A 12320-nucleotide genomic window follows, 5' to 3' on the forward strand; every position below is an offset into this window, starting at 1 on the left:
AGTTCCCCTGCACAAGCTCACTTTTGTCTACTGCCATGTAAGATGTGCTGTTGCTTCTCTTTTGCCTTCTGCCATGATTGTGAGGCCTCTCTAGCCATGTAGAACTGTGAGTCCATTAAACCTCTTTACATTATAAGTTACCCAGTCTCTAGTATGTCTTTATTAGCAGTATGAGAACAGACTAATACAGTGACCAAGTATTTTCTTTCCCCAATTACCCCTCAACTAAATTTTAATTGGAAATGACAGGAATGACTCCAAATCAACTTCTACTTTTCCCCATTTTGAGTAATATCTTTCCCTGAAAGCATCACTCATCAACTACCCTTGAAATTTTGCTTCATTATCCCTTAGTGCTGGAGAGATTTATCCTTGTTGGTCAGTTCCCAAGTTAGACAGAAACAAGAGAAGTCAATGTCAGGGACTCAGGCCACATTTGAGTAATAAAGAGACTAGAAGAAAATATCCTCTCAGGGTAGATCTGCCTGAAGTCCAGTGTTAAGTTCCATATTATTAGTCTCATCAAAATTGGTAATTATTTTGAAGCATTGACCTAACATTCTCCTGTTGGGAGAGTTATCCTTGCAGAGATTTGACAGTCAAAAAGAACAGAGCTTAAGTATCACAATGCAAAGAATAATCTACAAAAATATAATAAATCCAGTTTGTATAGTAGTTCTAAACCATTAACCCACTTTTAAGGTAATCAACTGAACAGATTGAAAAGTTCAGATGTGTTGGGCATAACCTGTTGGAGCCAGGTGGCTTTCTCTCTTATTTTGTATATATTTCCCCAGAGGAATTTATTCATGTGTAGCAAGTAGTGTTAGAAATTGCACAAATGCCACTTTTGTTTGCTAAGAAGTAACCTAGAACAATCCTATTATCTAACACCATTTAAACAAGATAATCTAGCAAACTTTTTTGAGCCACAATGGCCTTAGTTGTGGAGTTGGTTATAGATCTAATTGTAAAATAGAAATTTCTCACCATTATTTCTAAATGAGTCCTTCATCCAAGAGAAAAACAACAACAACAACAAAACAAACAAAAACGAAAACAGGATCTAACATCTGAAGCCTATTCTGCTTAATTTGTGTCACCTGGTAGAGTATCTCTTTAAATATGATGGTGCAAGTTAAGAGGTGTGAATCAGTGTTGAGATGTTGTTAGTTTAACTTGAATCCAGAAATAGAATAAAACATATTGGTGCTTTATTTTTCATTTGTTGATACGTGGTGTTGGCCATAAATATGGTTGACTGTTAAATCTCTCACAGATTGAAATGTATCCTGATGAGAAACAACAGGTAATTACATGTGGAGTACCTGCTGCATTTACAGTCATTCATAGAAACGTGTCAGTAATATTTATCCAAGGTTCTATTATTGAACTGTGGCATTGTTGAAGGCCATCTTAAAGGAGAAAACCAGGATTATAAATGTTTTTAAATATGTGAAATTTATCTTATCTTGAATCTTATCACTGTACTTTACATAATCTTAATATACATTTAAAATTTTTTTGTAGTCTTTAGATACTCAGCATAAAGCAGGGAATCTGAATATGTAGGCCCAAAAGCTTGACATTTTAAAAGAAAAATGAATTACAATTTGAACAAACAGATGGAGTGGGAACACTAGACAAATATGTTATCAGGTGAACTAGGGGTTCACTTGCATCGACAGATCTGGGGTTTTGGTAGCAGATCCAACAGTCAGTTAAATTTCTCCCTTTGATAATAGATTGGGAAATATGAGTTAGATCATTGCCTCTCCAGGAAAATGAAAGCACTTAAGAAGAGACCAATAAAAAAAGGATACATTGGCATGATTCAGACATCTTGGGATAGCAGTCTACTTCAGATGTAATCCGCTTCAATTCTGGATGAACTTTAGCTTTAAATCCCCTGTTGGAATGCCGGTCCAATCAGGGTCAGGGGTAGAAACTTTTTTAGGTGAGAGATGTGGAAACAAGAGTCAACGCCTTTGAGCTTGATAGCACAGGTATAGGTGAGAAGGCCTTGATATTGGCCCTTCCAATGAGGCTGGAAAGAGTCCTTATGTAGGTGTTTTTTTCAGTAGACAAAGTTACCAGGCAGTAAGTCCTATTGCTTTAGGTCTTTGTCTCCAAAGAAAACACTATGGAAAGATTTTCCTACAAAAGTATATTTTTTATTCCTTGTTTTAATAATGTCTTTACAATATTCTAGTATAGCTCCTTTTATCAACTGGGATTCAAAAGTAGAGGAAGCTAAGTGCATGAGATGGCCTGTGGTTATTTTAGTAGGCAAAAGTTTGCGATTTCCAAAGGGAGTAGCTCTCAAATTTAATATTACCAAAGGAAAATCTTAAGCCAGGGAAGGTGTAAAATTTCCATACATTTTTCCAACTTTGTGTGTGTGTGCGTGTGTGTGACAGAGTCTCACTCTTTTGTCCAGGTTGCAGTGCAGTGGAATTCTGTTTCTTTGTTCTACCCAGAGGATTAGGGATTGTAGATATGCCACAATATTGGTCAAGTTGAATGTACCTGTTTTATTATATAGTCAGTAAAGTGGGTTCCCCAGTCACTGTGAAGCTCCAGGGGCACTCCCCAAGTGGGGATAATTTTTCTTGAAAAATTTTGTCTATGATTGAAGCAGCAGACTGTCTACAAGGAAAGACTTCCATGCAATGGGAAAACATGCACATCATGACCATTACATACATATATACACAGAAGGGTTGGTGGTTGGATAATATCCATTTGCCAAAACCTTGAATATCCCAATACATAATTTAAAATATCCACAAGTGGTGTGTTAATGTGTTCCTGGATTAAATTTAGGACAAGTGGTGCAAGCCAAATAAGGACTTTTGACAGCTTTCTTTATGTTACATAACCCATGTTGTTTTATAAAGAAATTTAGTCAGGTACTCAATGAGCCAGATTCTGTATTGTTGTTGATGGAATTTGAGAGAAATGACTTGTTATCTGGTCCGAATTAGAGTTCTTTTAGATCATCAAACCAGCAACCATTATTCTTCAAATTTTGTTTCTTTGGTTCTAGTGCCCAATTTTGTGCATTTTTTGTAATTGTTACTAGATCGCCATTAGTAGCCATAGGAAAAAGCCTCATGACTTCAAAAGAAGTAGTAATTTCACGTTCTTCACACAGTTTTTGCCATGTCATCTTTACATATGACTCATTTTTAAACCATGATATTTCAGCATTGTCTAATGAAGTGTCTTGTAAATTTTTTCTGGGAGTCACACAGTCATAAGGGATTTTGTTCAAAAAAGGGATAAAAGGAAAACAGGATTAAGATTGTTATATCAAGAAAGAGTTACATGAGGAACAGCTAGCAAAAGAAGTTCAGAAGATGTAAGATGGCTGGAAAACAGGTGCTAAGCATGATGCGAATTTTAAAAAGCTTCATGGTCAAAGGAAATAGTCTTTCAAAAGACTTCTGGCATTTCCACATTATTTACTCTAGGTCATTATATTTTTCCAAGCTATAAGGAGCCATTCCAAAGGAGTTTTACAAAGGGCTTCAAGTATCCTCACCAGAACACTGGACTCTGAGTCACATGTGGGTGTCCTCTGGGCAATATATTTTCCTATATTGTATTAGTTTGTTCTCACACTGCTAATAAAGACATACCTAAGGCGGGGCAATTTATAAACGAAAGAGGTTGAATTGACTCATAGTTCCACATGGCTGGGAATGGGAAACTATACCAACCCCAGACCTTGTAAATTTGGGAAATCGATTGGCTCACATCCTGCAGGATAGCAATGAAAAGACTACTAAAACTCTAAACCTCCAATTGCAATGGATGAATGCTCTTAGAGTGAACAACTGTAGCTCTAAATGGCATAATTTCCCTAATCCAGGAAACCCATTTACTGGCATCTGTCACTATTGTAAACAAAAAACGACTGAGGAAGAACTTAGAGGCCCAAAGTGTTGGGATTCACTTGTTGGGTGGCCACTGCAACTTTGAGAAGCTCAGTGGTGATTATTATCTGTAGGAGAGGGTTGACAGTTGGAGGTACAGCCCTAGAACTGGGTTCTCTAGTTTCTGGGAGGACGATGGGATTGTGGAATGTTAGAGGTCAGGAGACAATATTTAACTTTTAAATGTTAAGATGGTCAGAATGACTCATCCTATTGATGTTAGGCAGACATTCTCCTTCATAATTCCAAATAATGGCCATAACAGAGTGGGTGTGATGGCCAGGATAAAGGTTATACATCAGCACAACATGGGCTCTGCCTCTTTAATGTTCATCTAACTACTGCTACTAGCTGAGCGCCTCACTTACAAGATGTAGCATCCAATGCTGAGTCCTAAATATGACACCATTTCTTGAAGAGACTAGCCAGCCACTAGAGGCCAGGTTGATTATATTGGAGTCCTTTTACCCTAGATAAGGCTGTGATTTATCTTTATTTAACCGACACCTTCTCTAAATATGAATTTGTCTTACCTTCATTAACATCACCGTTGAAGTCCGATAGAACATTTCATCTATCGGCATAATATTATGTACTATATTGCCTCAAACTACAGGATCAGTTTTATGGGAAATGACATGTGACAATGAGCACATGAGGAATGGGATTCACTGGGTTCATCATATGCCTCATCACTCAGAGGAGGCTAGCCTGATACAAGTTGGGATAGCCTACAAAGTTCTGCTAGGTTGCCAGCTCAGGAACAGCAGTTTGAATCAGGGTGCTATCATCCAGGATACAGAATATGTGTTGAACCAATAGCTGATATTTGGTATTGTTCCTAGCTACCAAGAGGTAGAAGTAGGTTTGTCTACTCTCACCATCACTCCCAATGACCTGCTTGCAGACTTTCTGTAAAATTAGAATCTGCTGGATTAGGGGCCCTGATCCTCAAGAGGAAAATTCTTTTACCGAGGGAAAGTCTCAGGGGTGGCCAATCTTTTGGCTTCCCAGGGTCACATTGGAAGAAGAACAGTCTTGGGCCACACATAAAATACACTAACTCTAACAATAACTGATGACCTTTAAAAATTGCAAAAAAAAAAAAAAAAAAAAAAATCTCATAACGTTTTAAGAAAGTTTACAAACTTGTGTTGGGCTGTGTTCAAAGCTTTCCTGGGCTGCATGTGTCCTGCAGGCCATGGGTTAGACAAGCTTGCATTACAGTGAACTTAAAGCTATAATTAACACCTGTAATTTCCGGCTCCACAAATTCTGTACTGGTGGGCATAATCAACTCTGATTACCCTGAGGATCTAAGGTTTTGCATACATTACGGAGGGTAGGCAGGAATATAACTAGCATTCATGGACACTTGGGTTTAATGGAGCAAATTTTGTGCTTCTGTGGAGAGATGAGATCTAATGGCAAGTAGGCAACTGCAGCAACCACAGCTCAATATAATCAAAAAGTGAAGATCTGGGTCACCCTATCAGGCAAGCAAACTCTACCAGCCAAAGCACACACTAAGAGTAACAGAGATATAGAATAAATAGTGGAAGTGGGGGATAATTATTTTAAAATATCAATTACAGATGTAAGATCATCTGCAGTAACAGAGAACTGTATTGTCTGTTTGCAGAGATTGCAGTTGACTGTCACCTTGAAAGAGATCTTATGATGCCTTGGTTTTAATGGAGGACATGAGTGGGTCTGAATGGTACATAGAGTGAAATGTGTTTGACATATCTTATGCCCTATTTGAAATTTCTTGGCCTCAGTTCTTATTTAGCCACTGCTGCATGAACTAATTCCACTTGGCTTCAACCAGTTTTACATATGTACAGTCTGACTATATTTGCCAATGGACCTCATATTTCCTACTCCAGGATTTCTCTGATACAACAATGAGGATCATAGTGAGGAATCCTCTTAGCATTTATACATGAGAATAGGAATGAATCCTCTATTGATCTGGCTTCCTCATGTTCCATGCTTGGCTCCCTCAGTCCCTCAGTCTTGCTTCCTGAATCACATTCTCAAAATAAACTACTCCTATATAGCTTTTGGACCCAGGTTCTGCTTTTAAGGGAATCCTGGACTTCACAGAAGATGAAATTTATAAGTCTAATAAATACATATATATAAACACCAAGCCTCATGTGTAATAAAGGAATTGAAAATTAAGACTTCAATAAAATCCTTCTTTATAATATCCACCATATTGGCAAACATGTTAAAAATCTGATAACACTATAATAAGTATCGAAGAGACTGTTATATTAATAGGAATTCATACATTCCTGGTGGAAATGTCAATTGATGTAGTCATTCAATGAAAACATATTAACATTATATTATAGACTTGAATAGTCATATACCTTATGGCAGCAATTCCACATTTAATTATATAATCTAGAAAATCTCTTGCTTATGAGCACAAGGAGATAGGCACAGAGGATTTATATAGCTGTGTGCCTGGTAATTCCAAACTGGAGGAAAAAAAAACTAAGCTTTATCAAGAAAAGAATGGATAAATTGAGTTTATTAATATACTGAAATACTATTCAGTAACAACAGTGGACAAATTACAACTACACAACACAACATGTATGAATCTCACAAATATGATATTGAAGGAAATAAATAAGATGCAGAGGAATACAACAGTAATACTCCATTCACATAAGGTTCACAAAACAGGTAAAACTCAACTCTACAGTGTTCAGGAAAACATGTATACATATATAGACAGGACAGTGATTATCTCTAAAGGAAAGGCTATTAATTGGGAGGGATATATAGGGGTTCCCTGGGGTGCTGGCCATGTTCTATTACTTGGAATTGGTGGCAATTTTATTATACATATATTACATGCGTTCTTCTGTGTGTATATGAGGTGATATATATATTAATTAACCTGATTTAATCATTCCACAATGTTTACATGTATCATAACATCACAACATACCCCATAAGTATCTAAAATTATATGTTTATTAAAAATAAAATAACAAAAGCTACTAAATGCAAAACAGCAAATATGTCCAGTAGTTTAAAATTATTATAAAAATTAGGCACACAGATAAATAAAACTCTTTGTTAAACTGTTATGTTTAATGATTATATTTTATCATATTATTCTTCTGCAATTTGCTTAATTATTCTTATGTTGCAGGACCCATATATTGTTTATAATTTTTTCTATTATAGATAATACCATAATGAAACTTAATAAAGATGCAATGAAATGAATGAAGATTGAAAAGGAATGCCTCAAATTGTCAATTTTATATTATTGTCCACTTGGAAAATATAAGAGACTATGCACAGAATCGTCAAAACTAATAAGACAGCTCAGTAATATTGTTTGTAAAAGTAAAATACACCTAAATCAGTGTGCTTCATTTTATCAGCTGCAATTTAAAATTGTAATTATTAATTATCAAAAATAAAACAGTTATATTAGTAATAAAACTATGAGGTACTTGGTATAAGTTTGACAAAAGATACAGAAAATTTTAATGGACAGAATTAGTAAACTTTACTGATAGGCCTACATAAAGACTTCAACAGAAGGAGAGAAGTACCATTTTTGTGGATATCAAGATTCACTATGATAACACTGTCCCACTGAATAATATCAATCTATATTTTCCCATTTCTCTCAATATAGAAGAAAGATGGAGGAGAATGGGATCAGGGAGAAGTTCACAGGAATTATCAACTGCATTTGTAATATTTTCTTCATTAAAAGCCAGTATGATCACATATGGCATATATTTAGAGCTAAGTGAGGTGGTAGCACTCACGTGTTTATTTCATTATAATATTCTCTATATTTTATACGCTGGAAATATTACGTTATTTTTTTTACAAAAATAAATATATAACTTAGGAAAGTATGTGGAGAAAATTCAGATATAAAAGGCCATCAGTCATTTCAAAGTTATAACAGTGATTTGCATAGGTTCATTGAATCTTTTGAGAAAGTTTTGATTAATTTTAGCATGGCATTAGTTCAGTATACTTATTTAATGAGGTATCTCAAGAATAAGAATGTTCAATAAGCACGTGACTGAGCAGTAAGACTAAAACCAAATGAGAAAACAGGCAAAGTTATGTTAATTAAGTTATAGGTTACGTTATCTAACATCGCGAGTTGCCTAGGATAGTCATCTTTTATACCTGTTGTCCCAACATAATTCTTAATAGTTTCTCCTTTTGCTCTGAGAGTGCTCAGCTTAGAAGATAAATTACGTGGTTATAAGCTAGTTATAGGTTGGAAAGGAATTACTGTGAAGTTTTACAGTATCTTTTACAATGCTATCCAATAGATTAGAGCTAATCTTTCAAAACCAGAATTTAATGGACCATTTTTCATTTTGTTGAATTCCTACAAGTTTTACAGGACACTGAACACCCTGAAGGAAAATGTCCTGAAGGAGAATGTAAGATAAGATACTTAGTTCAACAAATCCCCATTTAGCAAGAAAAGAATTAAGAATGCAAGATATAATGCTAGAAGCTACAGAAACGCACTAATAGAAGTGATAGTTAACGCCCTCAAGAAGATTAAAATTCACTGGAAGAGGCAAAACAAGGATGAAAATAACTATGATAGAAGACAAAATAAGGTACCATAAAAATAAGATCCCCTAAAATACCCTACAAAAAACAGCATAAGCTCTCAAAGAAGAAGGAAAAGATCACATATAATTGGGAGATAAAGAAAGAATTTACATAAAAATAATATTCCAATCAGAACTTGAAGGATAGGTAGGATTTTGAAAGCTAGAAATTATGAAACTACAGAAAGAGTACCAGGCAAGATTAGCAAAAATGAACAAAAAAGGCATGATGGTGATAACATACAATGTAAATAAAGAAAATTAAGAAAGCAGAAGGGGCATTTGGATTATTTGGATATTAATAGGGTTTATGTAAGAAAACAAGACTAGAATCTAAAATTATAATTTGACTTTGTATTGTAGAGGGATGTTAAAACCAGGAAAAGAAACTTTTACCAAAATTGGTTGGTAACAGGAGGCTAGGAGGCAGTAGTAGTGTGTGTGTGTATGTATGTGTGTGTGTGTGTGTGTGTGTGTGTGTGTGTGGTATGCAAAGGAGTGATGTAATGACAGTTGTGTTTTAGGAACTTGAATCTAGTAGCAGCATGGCCTATGTTTAATGGGAACAAAAGGAAGGAGACAGAAAAACTATTGGTAACAAGATTGCTTCAAGTAAGAAAAATACAAATTAGAATATTACTAGTGATATTTATGGAGTGTGGAGAATCAAAAGCATACTCCTATGAGGTGAATTTAAAATAATTCCATCTGCAAAAATATAATTGTCTAAGAAAAAAGGGAAAGAAAAGAATCTTAAATTCTGGTCAACATTGTATTAGTACTAATTTAGCATATTTCTGCTTTTCAAAATTGTTATTAGGGTAGTTTATCTGTTTAAAATTTAACCTAGGTTAATATTTTATTTTAACGGAAAGGAAAATATTGCTTTAAAAAGAGCATTCTAATTACATTCCACACAAGAGCCATAAAAAGAAACCCACATGTAGGCATAGCCTAGAAAACCTATTAAATTATAAAAATAAAGAGGATAACCTATCAGCATCAAAACCAGTAATTCAAACTTCATTGTTTTCTATCCTCATCCCCAATTCAGAATGACATAATAATCTTCAGTCAATAACAGTGACTCAATTCAGATGTTATTTTTAAACTTGGGGGGTTGGATGCCCTGTTAAAATGACAATACATATCTGAGAATCTCATTGTTAGCAGATAAAGATGTGTGTAAATAAAAACAACAAAACAACTTAAAAGAGCTCCTACTAAGGAATTATGATGTTAAAATAAAATGAAAACAAATACAGATGATTTATGCAATAATGACCTCAAGGAAGATACGCGTTTTACTGATGAAGAAACTGAGACTTGAGAAAGTAAGTAAATTGGCATAGACCTAATATTTTGTAGGGTACAAATTAAAACATAAAATTTAATAAATCTTTCAGTCAAGGAAAATCAATAAGAATTTTTGTGACAATAGAGTAAATGTATTATGCATTCAAATCAATAACAGCACAATTAACCTAAGAAAAATATAAAGCATCAACAAATATAGATTAAAAACCAATATGAAACAAAAAAAAAACCCAGTATACTTGATTAATGCAAAAACTAAAGTTTCAAGTATTAATAAAATAGAAAAAAACTATGACAAGTCACAAGAAGTAAAAATAACCACACTATACTGGATGAAAAGGAGAATATAATCATGGACAGAGGTAACATTATAAATATATAAAATAATGCCATGTAAAATATTATGCTAAGAAATCTGGAAATATCAATAAAATAGATGACTTTCTAGAAAATATGTAACTTAGAAAATAATTATAGACTCAAAATGTAACAATAGAACAAAACTTCAAATTTGGATAATACATGTGAATGTCTTTTAAATAACTAAAGTAACCAAAAGTTCTGTGAATGGGTATAAAAGCAAAAATGCAGGTATTTGATAAAAGACAACTACAATTTAAAATGAAATGATGCAAACAGTATAACAAGCAAATGCTGGTAAGAAGACAGCTAGATGAAAATTTAGAAAAAAAGGAGCTCTCAGTGCTAATAAGTCACTTATGGAAATTTAAGAAAAAAGTAGCTGTTAAGGCCAAAAATATCATATGGAATTCAGAGAGACATTTTATCACAATAATAGATGCTCTAACTCAAGAAAATGTACAGTTATAGATGTCTACACATCAAACAATATTTTATTGAAGAACGGAAACCAAAAACTTTTCAAAATAAGGTTTTTTGACAATGCCAAAATTATACCAGGGAACTTCTCAGAACTGAGCTAGAAGTAGATGAAAAATGAGAATGTACACAATTGCAATAATATAATTAAGATCCTTAAATATAAAAAAGGTATTTTAATTTGTGTCTTTTTTTTAATTATATAGCGTTCTGAGAATATGGTCTGTCAAATTTTTACATTTTAAAATGTATTTTTGGAATATGTGTGTTCCACAGAAATTTGGAAAAAATGGAATTCTTTAATTAGAACATACAGGGTAGTCTACATTTTAGGGTACATTTAATATGTATATTTTACAGATTTAAACAAAGATATCTATAAGCAGGGTGCTCATTATTTTATTTTTTTGCCTGTCAATGGTCACAAAAACTTATAGCGTGTTGGGTCACACACTCAAAAAGCATAAATGAATTAAATAATATATATTTATTTGTAATAGCATAGTATTAACATAGTAACATATAAATAATAAATATGTATAGGCCACAGGTTTTGACCATTATAAAATTAACAAGATGGTAACGATATGAAGCAAAAAACTTGAAACTAAAAATTAAGTGCATTAAAATAAAAACACCATTATATAACTTTAGGGTCAAAGAAAAATTAAAGCAAACAATTTGAAATTGAAAACAATTAGAAAACTATGAGATGTGGGTAAAGCTATATTTTTAGGAAATTATTGGTTACAAGTTATTTTAATATTAAATGATAAAGATTGAAAATTAATTAAATAAGAATTTTATTAAATTGTTACAGAAAACAACACCAAGCAAAATAAAATTGGAAAAGGAATGAATAACTCTAAAAGCACAAATTTATGACTTAGAATTAAATTAGTAGAAATGTAAATAAAACTTTAAAAATAGTTTTCAGAATAGACTAGTACAATTAGAAAAACAAAATCTAGCAATTCTAGTCAAGGAAAGAAGTAAACACATGTAAATATAAAACATTAGGATGAGAAAGGGAGTGTACCTACATATTCAAAAGAGATTTAAACTTGTGAGACTGGGGATGCCTTTATATTTTAGATAAAATGGGTGACTTTCCAGATTATATGTAAATTACCAAAGATTATTTGTGAGAAATTAGAAAACGCATATATACCAAGAACCATAGAATAAACAGAAAAACTATATATAAATACTATGTTTCTAAAAGTATTCATTCAGTCCGTCATGCCTTATGGGCCAAGAAGATTTTATATGTCCTCTGTAGTGTTTGTAACATCCAATGGAAGAGTGCTTGTTCCCACCTCATTGCCTCCTTCAAGATTGATCAAATGACATTTTTTTGGCTAATGAGATGTAAGAAGAGATGATACATGGCACATCTAACCAGAAAATTTTAGAGAAATCATGATTTCAAAAACTTATCTGACCTCTCTGACAAATAAATGAGTATATTCCATATAGGGTTTCCACCCTTAACTATGACCTGGAATGAGAAGACACATGGCATCCTACACAGGGCACGGCCTGAAACTGTAGATAATTCTTGATGTAAAGAAGATTCCAGGTTATTTTG

This window comes from Piliocolobus tephrosceles, chromosome 12, assembly GCF_002776525.5.
Source record: "Piliocolobus tephrosceles isolate RC106 chromosome 12, ASM277652v3, whole genome shotgun sequence".
In the NCBI taxonomy this organism is placed as follows: domain Eukaryota; kingdom Metazoa; phylum Chordata; class Mammalia; order Primates; family Cercopithecidae; genus Piliocolobus; species Piliocolobus tephrosceles.